General features: G+C 38.6%; 2 protein-coding genes across 3 annotated transcripts in view; both read right to left on the reverse strand.

Annotated features, from left to right (window-relative positions):
* The window catches only part of LITAF (lipopolysaccharide induced TNF factor), a 75,790-nt gene that overhangs the window by 48,272 nt on the left and 15,080 nt on the right, over nt 1-12,438 (reverse strand). The gene's annotated exons all lie outside the window — the stretch shown is intronic.
* LOC311444907 (uncharacterized protein) overlaps nt 4,450-12,438 on the reverse strand; it is a 52,349-nt gene continuing 44,360 nt past the window's right edge. Inside the window, exon 3 of the mRNA XM_084536371.1 lies at nt 4,450-4,941. The gene's annotated coding sequence lies outside the window, so the exon portion shown is untranslated. The remainder of the gene's footprint in view (nt 4,942-12,438) is intronic.

The raw sequence follows: 12,438 nt of genomic DNA on the forward strand, positions 1-12,438 counted from the left end.
GAAGAGCTGCTTGCATTTCCTTGTGCATGCCATAAAGGCCACACCCCAAAGGGGTTCAAAATGCAGAACATGGCCAAGGAAGTTGGTTTGACTGTTTCCCACTTGGGTTCCCTCCCAGAGCACCAGTATCGCAGCCACTCACACTGTATATGTGTTAGTTCTTTCCTAGTTCCAGTCCTAGGCCCCCCTGTAAGGATCCCAGGCGTGAAATAAGAGAGATTTCTCTCTTTCCTTGACTCTGACACGTGGGCCCTCAGGATACAGGGCCTGGCTGACAGCCGGGGCCTACTGGTGGCAGGGGTCTCAAGGTCTGACATTGCCGTACGCACTTAACTCAGGCCAGACCCTGGGACTCATTCTACAGTGCAAAGTCTGCAAGCTCTATAGTTACAAGCGAAGGAAGTTGCTTTGTTTAAAAACAAATAATAAAGCACAGAAGTTCTAACATTATGTGCACACAAACGTGCTCAGGTCTGTAGTTAAAGCAGCAAAACAGTCTCTGCCAATGTGTAAGTGTTGAAGACTCTCAGTTTCCACTACAGCTACTTAATTTCCACTGTCTGTTTAACAGAGAAATAGCATTTGATGGAGGCTAGGAGCACTCATACTGCAAATAATAGTTTGGATATGCTGGCCATATGACATCCATTTTCATTGACAGCACATGAATTCTTATATAATAAAATAAATGCTAATTTATGTACCAAAAGATGTAACATGTTTGTATCACATTTTAAAGATAAATACAGAATCTACTAGTCAAGAAGTCCGATATTGAGTCAAAAAGTACCTGAAATAACATGGAACTCCAGTGCTAAATGCTACTATTATTACTTTGCTTTCCTTCTCTCAAGATATCTAAGCCAGAACTGATCACAGGAATCCTTGTGACTTTTAGCATTAAGTCACAGCTTTATTCAGAGAAATCACATCTTTGATCTGCGCACATGAGATGACCACAGTGTACCAGTGGTTTTTCTGATACGGCATAATGGAGGGGACGTGTTACAACAGTGAGTGCCACCTGAAGTAACACAAATAGGTCTGTGAATCTCTCCTCCACTGCTCTTTGCTCAGAATCTGTTTTCCACTGATGCCTCTTCCCAGTCAGGATGTAACAGTGAAGGACTTGCTCCCGGGTGTGCCATCAGCTTGCAGCAAGGCATGTGGGCGAATAGACCAACCCCACAGGAATTACAGACTTCAGTAATCACATTTAGACAATGTTTATTCAAGTATAAGTAAGGGCTGAGGTAAAATCAAACTAGAAAGCACATCTGATTGGTATTCTGGTGGCATTCATTTCATAACAGTAATCTCATTAATCTAACACTGGCAGAACATCAGATCTGGTTTTGTCTGAGGAGTGCCACCTTTGAGAGCCACTTTAGCTTACAAACTGATTTTCAACCAATACTTGTTGAGACAGAAAATATTTGCTAACCCCGACACATGCTGCTCTGTTGCTAAGCATCCCAGGAAGATGCAGAAGACTAACCGAAACTGTAAGGATGCTTCCTGCAGTGCTGCATAAAGATTTTGAAGCCAATACAGCAAGGTGAATATAAAATGATTTTACTTCATTTGCTAAAAAATTCAGACTGTTTATTTTATATTTTATTTAGTAATTGGTGATTGTTCCTTTGCCAAATTTACCTGTAGTAGGTGGCTATTGAAGAAATAATTGAGTTTTTATGAATGAGCATCATATATAAAATTATGCATTATATATAGAATAATGCTCAGTTCTTCATGTGCATCTTTAGCTACTTTTCCATATGGTCTGTTCTTTACTTTCCTCATGCATGGTGATCTTTTTCTAAATGCAGGTGTAAACATTCACAGCTGATCTTAGTTTAAATGAATTGTTATATAAAAGACTACCACAGTTTAGCGGTCTCAGTCATTGTCAGATCCACCTCTTGCTTCCTCTTAATATTTCTCTTAATCTAGCAATAGGACTAGATTAAATTAAAGACCTTCCTTGTTTGACATTTATGAGGACATATCTCTTCCTATTCATTTCAAAGTATTTCAAAACAGTCAGTTAATGCATAAACTGCATCTAAAGAGCTTCATCCAACTTTTGCCTTACCTTGTTTAATATAATCACAGTGTTTCACAGACCACTGAAAATATCAGAAGCATTTAATCATAAATTAGACCGTCTAAGGTAGAAATAATCATTATTTTTAACACTTTCACGTGAACTCACTTTCTAAATTCCTTTTTCAGTGCTTACAATATTTGGAATGATATTACTGAAGGCTGAGACTGTCTGAAAGTGAATTCCTCTAAAAACAAATAAAAGCAACTAAGCAATTTCTAAGGATGAAGTAATTGAAAATAGAATTCACGCATTGTTACTACTGTACAATTTAATTTGAATGAGGCAGAAAAAAAATAAAAAAGAAAAAAAAAAAAGAATATTTGGCTGTGTAACTCCCAAGTAATAATATTGGCATGGTCTACAGTTATTAAAACTTTCTAGTTTCAATTCTGCTACCAAGAGCATTTATAAATTGCTAGCAAGAGCTGGAGAGAGCACATACATTCTTCTGAAAGAATGCAAGACGCAGGCTGCTCTCATTTATTTATGTTCAACATGGCTATGTGAAACAGCAGTCACCTGCAAGCCATGCACCAAGTATAAATATTGTCATCCGTTGTGCGCATTAAAAAAAAAAAAAGTCTGCTTTTGTTAGATGTAGTGTCAGGCCAGGCCTGTCCAAACCGTATCAATGTGAAGGCTGGAGTCATGGGTGGGTAACAGGGGACAAAAACATGGGGTCCCTTGGGGGGCAGGGGCTCAGTAGAGACCAGGAGAGATGCTACCATCCCTGTGGGCTGAGGACAGCCCATTATGGGCTCCTTCAGACAAAAGATCCATGGATTAAACCAGTACAGTAATAGGCAGCAAGCCCATCTGAAGAACTTTGGAGCCTAACTTGGACTCCTAAAGCCTAAGCTATCTGTGTAAGTGGTACAAATTCCCTCTTAACAGAAAAACTGACTTGAAACAAGCACAAGGGCAACTTCATGTGCTCCTCCATACATTAACTTAAATCAGCAAACTTTTTCTAGACACAACAGCTGCAGAATACAACTTTATTTTGTAATTCAGCTCCATCGGTCGGTCTATGGCTGGTCTCCATGAAGGAATCATCACTCAGGACAGATACCAGAGGTAAATGAGACAGCATTTACCACTTCATATCGCAGGGACTTAAACGGTCTCCTCAATTACTTCTCTGCCCCATTACTGTACATAGGAAATGTTGCTTATTCCAAAATCTTAATTTTACAATTTCCAACTTGATAGGAAGCAGACAACAATTTGATTGTCTTTTCAAAATTACACAGAAAGTCTTTCCCTGAGATCAGACACAAATATGTGAGGGGAGAACCAGGTTCTGCAATCAAAATTCTCTCTTATGGGGTAAAAATATCAATCTTGCCAAATTATTCCAAACTACAAATTATTCATCTTTCTTTGAAAAGTAGATTAGTGAGTGCTGTGCTATATTTAGCCATTTATGATTGCAGGCTGATTTAAGATTAATAGAAATAAAAAATCAGCTATTATATCTGCAGGTGAATGCCACCACCACCACGTCCAATATTGCAATGTAATATTGCAGCCAGAAAAGACAAATTGAGTAGTAATATTAATAGCTTTTTAGGAAAAGGCCTTAAGATACAGCAGACTAAGTGACTGGTTATATTGTCTACTTGTGTGCGAGTGCACATGCCTATGTGTGTATGGAGTACCCAAAGAGCAAGAGAAAAATGTCCAGATAAACAGGTTTCGTGCCAAAATTCCAGCTGGAGGTGACGAACAAAAATAAATAAATAAATAAATAAATAGAGGGAAAAAATAGCACAAACATTTAGGTTTGTCATATCTAAATAATACTTTAAAAAATGTAAATTAAACCACAGAAGAGACTTTAATAAGCATAATGCTGTTACGCTTTCTTTCTGGGGATTTTTCACAAAAAGAACAAGCATTGTTAGCGTACACTTGAATTTAAAACAGGCAGGCTTTAAAAGCTGGACCTTACAAACTCTACAAGTATTTAGCTGAACCCTTCAGAAGCCTTCAACATACAGTGAGCTCCACCCAGGTTTACTTCTGACTCAGCCAGACCAAAAAAATCTGGCAGTCATTCTGGCAGCACTTCTTCAGTTGAATAACCTGAATCAGGAATCTGACCTCTGTTCTGTAACACTGCTGGTGTTTTCCTCCCTGCCTTAAACCCACTGCCCTCTGATTCAAAGATCGAAGCCGAAATTCCTTTAAGTGGTATATTCTTTATTGCAGCGCTGGATTCACGGGGGATCTCTCCACCTATCGTTCATACCCAAAGCGGAAAGCAGTCTTGAATTTATACAATCAATCTATCAATATTCTACAAGTGCCTATACATATGCATTACCAATCCCCGCCTTCCCTCGCTTCTCATGCTAATTAGCCTTTTGGCACCTTGCGCCTGCGTAGAGCCTCCCAAGAATTGTGGGCAGGGGTCTTTGGGACGTGGGCAGGGGTCTTTGGGAGGAAGACCCCGAGTCTTCCTCACAGTGTACTTTTCACCTTTGGTCAGGAATCTGCTGAATTGGCATGTTTCTTAATTGCAAGAGCTGGTTGTTGCTAATTCTTCCGTTTGTTGTATCTTTATAATGAATTCCAATGTCCAGTTTTGAGATTTATAGTCCTTACGTTTGTTTCTCTGTCTGTCTGCCGCTTCCTTATCATGAGTTCCAGTGTCTTGTTTTGAGATATACTGTACATGTCTGGGGATTGTCCTTGCCTCCCCAAAGCCTCCCCAATACCTCCTTAATCACCTCCCTGGTCCAGGCAAGCCGTGCTGGTTCCCAAGGCTTCACCACTGCTGCTGCAGCAGCCAGCAATGCTTGCAGAGCTGCACGAGTGTGGTGCTTCTGGAGGGAGAGAATGAGCAGATAACTGAGCAACTCAAATTATACAGCCTCACATTGATCTCTGACCTGCCATGTGTTAAGAAGGCACCACTGCCACTAAACTTAGCTGGTTTACAAGATTATTTTTTCTTCTAAAACCGTTCTTGGTCCTTTCCAGAAAAGCACTAGCAGCTGCCCTTTCCTAACAGATTTTGAAGGCAATATGAGAGAGCACTAAATTATTTTCAGATGATCTATTTATCACAGACATTTGAAAAAGAAATGCAAGTCCCAAGACACTTACTTCGTGCTTCTATATTAAAGGCCTCTAGCATTATTCTAAGTAATCTATGCATTTCACAATGCCAATATACAATCACCCATAGCAGACATGGAGGGCTAATCAGACTGGTTACACTCTTGTGTAACAAGAGTGTTTTTTTCATTTCATCTGTATGGCATTTTCTGGACCAGATTTTTCTGAAGAATAACAAATAGCTACAGTGAAAAAAATGCAGTTGCAGCAGTAAAAACTTTGACCATCTATGTTCTAACTGTGGAGGTTCATCAGCTGCAGCACAAAAACACTGAGTACCATCCTTGCATGCAGGTGAGGCAACAGGAGCCAATATGTTTGAAAGTTGACTGTAAACCCAGGAACTACTCTTCCCCCATTTTAACATCTACAAGCCACAAGCCCTCAGAATGCTTCTTTTTATCATTGCCATCTCATCATTGCTTACCTAGCTGGAAACTGAGCATATTTTAATCTGTAAAACCTTTCTTTTAGATACTTACGTACATTATATTACTGAGGAATGACACAGGAAATTGAATAAAAAATAAGAAAGGTGAGGTATGTTATGCCATCCCATTTACATCCATTGCTGGATGTAAATCGAGGTCATTCCTAGATTATTTGATACACATTTGCTTTCCTTAGAAGACTCCTCAGTGTTGCACATTTTACTGTCTACATTATTGACTCAGTGAAACCACAAACTGCCACCTATTACAGTTCATGTGACATTCCTGAGGATGATTGAGTAATTGAGACTGACACAGGAGTTGTCAGCATCAGTGAACAGCATTGCCTGAGCTCTGATTAGAACAGTGCATCTTAGTGAAAGTGCATCCTTCTGCAGTGAAACTTCTAGCTCTCTTCAAAATCAGAATTTTTTACTTCTGGAGGATTTAGCGTGGCTTGGTTTCCTCCTTTGGTACACCCTGAAAGTTATCTAGTTATGACTTCTCAGGATATTTGATATTCACCATATATCCTTCTGGATTTCACTCATACTCCAAAGCACTTCGTCCTAAGGGACTGACAGAAAAGCTGAAAAATAACCCTTTCTGTCATTGGCTAGAAGGTAATTTGGGGCTATTTTTTTCATCCTGCATAAAGAAGATACCTGTGTGCTCTATAGTCTTTGCAGCAATCTCCAGAATGCAGTTGCAAATATAGAAAGAAGTAACCAACTCAGAGGGGAGAATATCTGTAAAGCACCAAGAACTGACACCCAGACTTAGCCGTTTTGGTTTTGGACACTGTAAAGATTTGCTGCTCATGGCATTGGTGTGAGTGCCAGATAGCAAAAATATGCAGGACAGAGAAGGAAAAATAAAAATAAAAATAAAAATAAATAAAAATAAAAATAATAAAAAATAAAAATAAAAATCGTTCTTCCAGTTGAATAGATGGAATAGGCAATGCCACCAGTGCCCTGAGCAGGGTGCATGACTGCGTCACTCACCCACCCACCTGTGCTCACAGGGTGCTGCAGACTGGAGCTAGTGCCTATACTATTGACTACCTAATTTCATGAATCAAATTTTGGAAAGTTGTTTTAATACTCGTTGAGTACAGAACACCTCTCTTTGCAAGGGGAACAAGGACATTAGAAAAGGATGAGGAAAAGCAATTATAATTTAAATACAAAATTATTGCAATAGGTTTGAGATGTTTAGGAAGACTCTCAGACAAATGTTTTACCCAATCTGAAACACGTTTCAAAGCACAAAGGAAGCATAAGAATGTTATTCAAAGGCAAATTGACTAATTTCTTTTCTGCCTTCACACATTTCTCCACAAAACAATGGATAAAAAGAAACAAGTGAAGGATGTTTTCCTCCACAGTATGAAATGGAGGAACATGACCTTGAACATGACCTTGGTTGTATACAGATGCTACATAATGTGGCTGTATCAAAGTTCAGTAAGGTAGAGCCTTTGGTGGAGATGGAGAATGTAGATTGACAAAACTGAAGAACATCCATCGAGCAATTGGGCATTTACAATGTTAAATGTAACTATCCCATGCGCATGCATGCATATGCTCCTTATATGAAGAATATTAAAATGCTCAGCAGCAGAGCTGTGACTAGTAATTACATATTAAATGTCACAGTGAAAAATATTTAATATAGTCTCTCAACATGATTTAATCTGCTGCATCCCTACAAAGTGCTTTATGTACTTAAGCAAAGCAATGCCAGAAGGTTATTCTAAGCAGGAAGGGCAGGTGTCACCTGTGCAGAAGGGGGAGCACACTGCCACATCCCTCACCCAGCCTCTGGGAGATCTCCCTATTGGCTTCACATCAGATGAAATTAGAGACCTATCAAAGACATTTACACTCTCGTGTGAAATGAGCTATGGTTCTTCATAGATGAAAAGAAAGTTTATATTGATGCATCTGGTTCATATGTATACCTTATGAACAGTAACCTGGCTATGACAATTCTGAGGCAAAAAACTTTACTAATGTCAAAGTGCACAATGCATTGGTATTTCTGATATCTAGCCATCACTTATAAAAGTGTTATCTGAAACCTGAAGTTCAGCATGGCTTCACACAGAGCTTGGGCAGCCAGATCTGAAATGAAGACTCACCTCTTCACTCACAGTGCATTTATCTGTACGTCGGATGTACTGATTACACTGGGTAATCCCACCACAGCCTCCGAATATTTCACAGTTTTCCACAGTCATGCCAAGCAGAGGCTCAGTCATCCATCTGGGGAGCTTTTGAACTAGAAGCACCATCACAGGTCTCATGTTCTGCCCTGTTAACCTTTTAAAAGGAATACACGTGATAAAGGGCCTGTGTGCACCATTTCAATAATGGAGGCCTCATTTAAATGAAAATGTGCTTTTCAAGTTTTGTTAATGGAAAAATGCTGTATAAATCCTATATGCCTGAAAATCTACACAAAAGTGCCTTAGATGTAGACATAATATAGCAGAGTTCATTTTTAATTTTCCTTCCACATCCTGAAAAATTAGACCTCACAAATGAAGCTTCAACAAGCTGAGCAGCTCTTTGTGACCTTCAGAAACAAATTGCCAAGTTGTTTAAAGGGCTTAATTATCCTCGCTCATGCCATAAATATCAAATAACAAATGAAGACATTGTCCCTTTAGGCACTGCCTGGAAAACAGCATAGGACTGATGTTATTTTCCACAGAAAGGAAACTACACAGTGATAGTGATAGTACCAAAAATATATTTCAAACTTTGCTTTAAAAGACTCTAGACCTTGTAGCATGACAAAAATAGAACAAATACAGTGATTCTACTGCCTGATCCCACTGGTGCTAAACTTCTGATTCCTGCATAGAGCAAGGCTAGGCAAGTTCTGGGCACCTTCCACAGACCAAACACTTCCTTACCAAGTTCTACAAAGCAGAAAATGTAAATCCATTCAGCTGGCTGGAATATTTTAAGCAGTGGATGAGGAGAGAGAATTCTGAGAATAAATATAGCTTTATTATCATGGCACTTGAAAGGCTAGTGACACACAGCAAGCTTAAAAATCTTCTGTAGCTAATTTAAGAAAATTAAATCTTTTACTCCTCTGTGCTTATATTTTAGGTGTTTTGTGTTTGATTTTGTTTGTTTCTTTCTTTTCACTGAATATTTTAAGTACAGTTTGGCAAGCAATGCATTTCTCAGCAAAACTAATTCTTTTACACTTGCAGAATCCAAATGGCTTCAACTTGGGGGCTCCCACAGGGGTCCCACAGGAAAGGCAGGCTTTCTTCTTTGTCACAGGACAACTTGCCTGCAGTAGATACCATGTTGTTCCCCCACCTTTCTCCCACCCTCCTCACCCCTACATCAAGTTTAAATGCAGTGATGAGTGTCTTCAGTCACTGGCTGATTAACATTTCAGATCTACTCTTTCCCCACAGTAATGCAGATGGTATTTATAGCTCTGATCCGACCTGAATGATGGTGAGCTATACTTTACAAATAATTTGTCAGCTGAGCTGTAGTACAGTATTTTAGATACTTATCATCAAAACAGGGTCCTCCCTCCAAATGTATAAACTTATATATTGTCTAGGTACAGCTGCTCCCTAAAACTACAAATGAATTATTTTTTTTGTGAAAATAGTGGCATCATTTGAGATCGTAAAATTAATTTTCAGTTTGGAACTGGTCCAGACGAAATAAATCTTTATGACTAAAAGATAATGTAACAGCAGAGGTAAATGTAAGAGTTAGGATCCAAGAGTTAGGATCCTTTTCTGGCAATTACAGAACATTAGATATAAAACAAGCTCCTAGTGGTTTGAACTTTTCAATCCAAATATCTACATTTGGAGTTAAACTTTGTATAGAAAGCAAAGAAAGGGAAAAAAAAAAAAAAAAAAAAAAAAAAAAAAAGCTAATTTTTGAGAGATTGTTCAAAAAGGCTAAGTCATTATTACATCATCTAAATGACAGGATTCAGAGGTATTTTATTGTCAGAAAAAAATATCAGAACTATAGAATAATGCTTGAAATGTGCATTTTATATTCCTAGCTTATCTTTGAAAATGTACGAACTTCCAAAGGCCAGTGAATCATTATAGAGTGGTTTAAGTAAAAACCTCTCTATTGATTGAAGTATACGAAGCTCTACGTAACACAGCGTCTGTACTGGTAGAGCCAATACAGCTCGACCTACCCGCTATGTAGGGTAGGTGGAATACTACCAAACAGCACATTAGAACAACATAGCTCAATAAATATTGGATTCCAAGTCTAATCCAGTTCCATTCTCCCACCAAGCAGTCTAACAAAAACAAAATTTAATTGGCTTAAAAACAAATAAAATGCATATGAAATGGAAATATTTTACAAATATAAATCCATTCCACTTAGGACTGAACTAATGTCTTCACAATTATTTTGAAGCTTTTCTTCTCCTCTAATCACCCTGTTTTTTAATTCTTGCAGGCACAACTCTAGTAACAAAGAACAGATCCATATAATGTATTTATTCACATCTGCTAGCCTTTAAGGAAGAAGAGTGTTTCAGAGCTCAGAATGACTTAATTAATCATACTTTAAATATGTGGTCATAACAGCATATCTCCTTATGATGCCTATAAGTCAGCATTTCGGTTGAAGACATTCCTAACATACAGAAGGAACATTAGACACATCTTTATTGAAGTTGCTGACAAAGCAACAGAACACCCTTCACATGTCATGTTTCTGTTATGTAGGTGGATTAATAAGCCCAAAACAGTAAGCCCATGTTTGGCACTTTTCAATTGAAAATTTGAAAATAAACATGCTAGTCTATTTTTAATAGAGCATGTTGCACATCGCTAAGTGCTGTGTAAGCAAACACAATGGTTTATTAACACCACACAATGACTCCAGGAGAGGGAAGCACTGACGGACAGCCTGAGTCAAACCAAGCTGATGGATGGTCACATCCAAACGGGTTAGGGACAGAGTGAGCAAACCTCCTGTGCCTCTGTGTTAGCCAAAAGCTAAGAGCTATGCCTCCCAGGTAACGGAACTGGGTTTCCTTGCCATTTGCCACACCTATAACAGAGTCAAGTTAAAACAACTCACTGACGATCGAAAGTCATTTTTTGACAGCTATTTGTGAGCAAGCCTCATTATCCTTCTAGTATTCTGGAAATATTTAATAAGAGGCTGATTTGATTGGTTAACATGTGAACCAGTACCCACTCAAAAGAACAGAAGTGACCTACTTCCACTTTGATTTCAGGCCCAAGGAAAGAGAATAACATTCCAGCAAGGCAGTGTTATGAGCAGCTCTTTCCCTCTGCTAATACAGCCCTGCTTTTCTTAGTTGACTTGAAGGCTTTCATGGCATGGTTATGGCCTCAAGCCTAAAAGCAAACTTGCCTCTTACTTTTAATTCCTGAGGACATCTACCACTCTGAAAGCCCTCTTCCACCTCTCCCCAGCATACCTCCCTGCCTCTTCTGACATCTAAGAGGACGAACCGGCCACTGCCGCACTTCTAATGCCCAGATCTCCTCTGCCCATCCATCCCAGCCCCTGTGCAGTCCAGAACAGACCAGTGCTTAAACTTCAGCTCCCTGTAAAATATAGAAAGAACATTACTTCTTTTATCTCCTACCCTGTCTCCTCCTATCTACCCGTACCTACCATTGATGACATCAGTTAATGTTCACAAAGACCCAGCCATCAGCTGGGTAAGGTTCAGCTCAGCCCTAGCAGGTCTACACAACTATTCTTTGAAGCCTTCTTAAGTGAATCCACAATTTGAGTTAAAAGTTTAGCTGAACTGAAAAGCAAACGAGCAGCAAGTGTTTAAGAAAACTATATACTGGCTCACATACACCAGGGGTGAATGTTCATACGAGGAGGAAATTCTCCATCTCCTGTTTGAATTTGTTAAGAACAGATGCAAAATTCACAGTATTTTCTCTATCAAATTAGCATAGAAATTACCAGCCTTGCCACTTTTACTTCAGCTTAACCATTATATAGATGCCATTACAAAAACAGAGGTGCAGTCAGCTAGTCTTAACTAAATCTTCTGAACTTCCAGAGGACTTGTGCTTAGATGATTTTTTTTTCTTCTTGTTGATTTAAATAGTATCTAATCTAGTTAATCCAGCCTTGCATCTTCTTTACGATATTTTGCTTTGGGGGCATTTTGTGAACAGAATTAATGAAGAGAATGAAACATGAAACTTCTCAATACTACACTTTGGTGTCAAAGAGGTCTCCAGAGAAATCCCAAGTTCTAGAAAGACTCAGTATAGAAATAAAAAACAGATATTCTGAGACCTAGTGTATTTTTCTAGCCAACATCTTCCTGCTTGTACTTTCATACTTCTATAAATTCCTGCCTTTCTGATGACAACGTATACAATGCAATTGTATACATTAATTAAATACGTATACATTGCAGTTGTATACTTTTTTTTTTATTTTATTATTTCTTTTTTCTTTTAAACTTTTGTCCTTATTTTAGTAAGGACAGAAGAATCCTTCACTATAAAGGTTTATGCAAAGGAGATGAAAAAACATATAAGCATTTTAAAAGGCTACATTAAACAGAAGAGATATGCAGAACAGTTGGGTGGAAAGAAAACACGTTTGTTTGCTTTTCCATATTCATTTCTCATTGTCTTTTACACCAGAGGGCTTTGACCCTGACCAACTGAATCCAGTTGGCTCAGCAAAAAGAAAAAAGACATTAATGAACAGCAAAATCCAAAGGAAATTCTTC

This window comes from Aythya ferina (genome assembly GCF_964211825.1).
Source record: "Aythya ferina genome assembly, chromosome: 15".
Taxonomy (NCBI): Eukaryota; Metazoa; Chordata; class Aves; order Anseriformes; family Anatidae; genus Aythya; species Aythya ferina.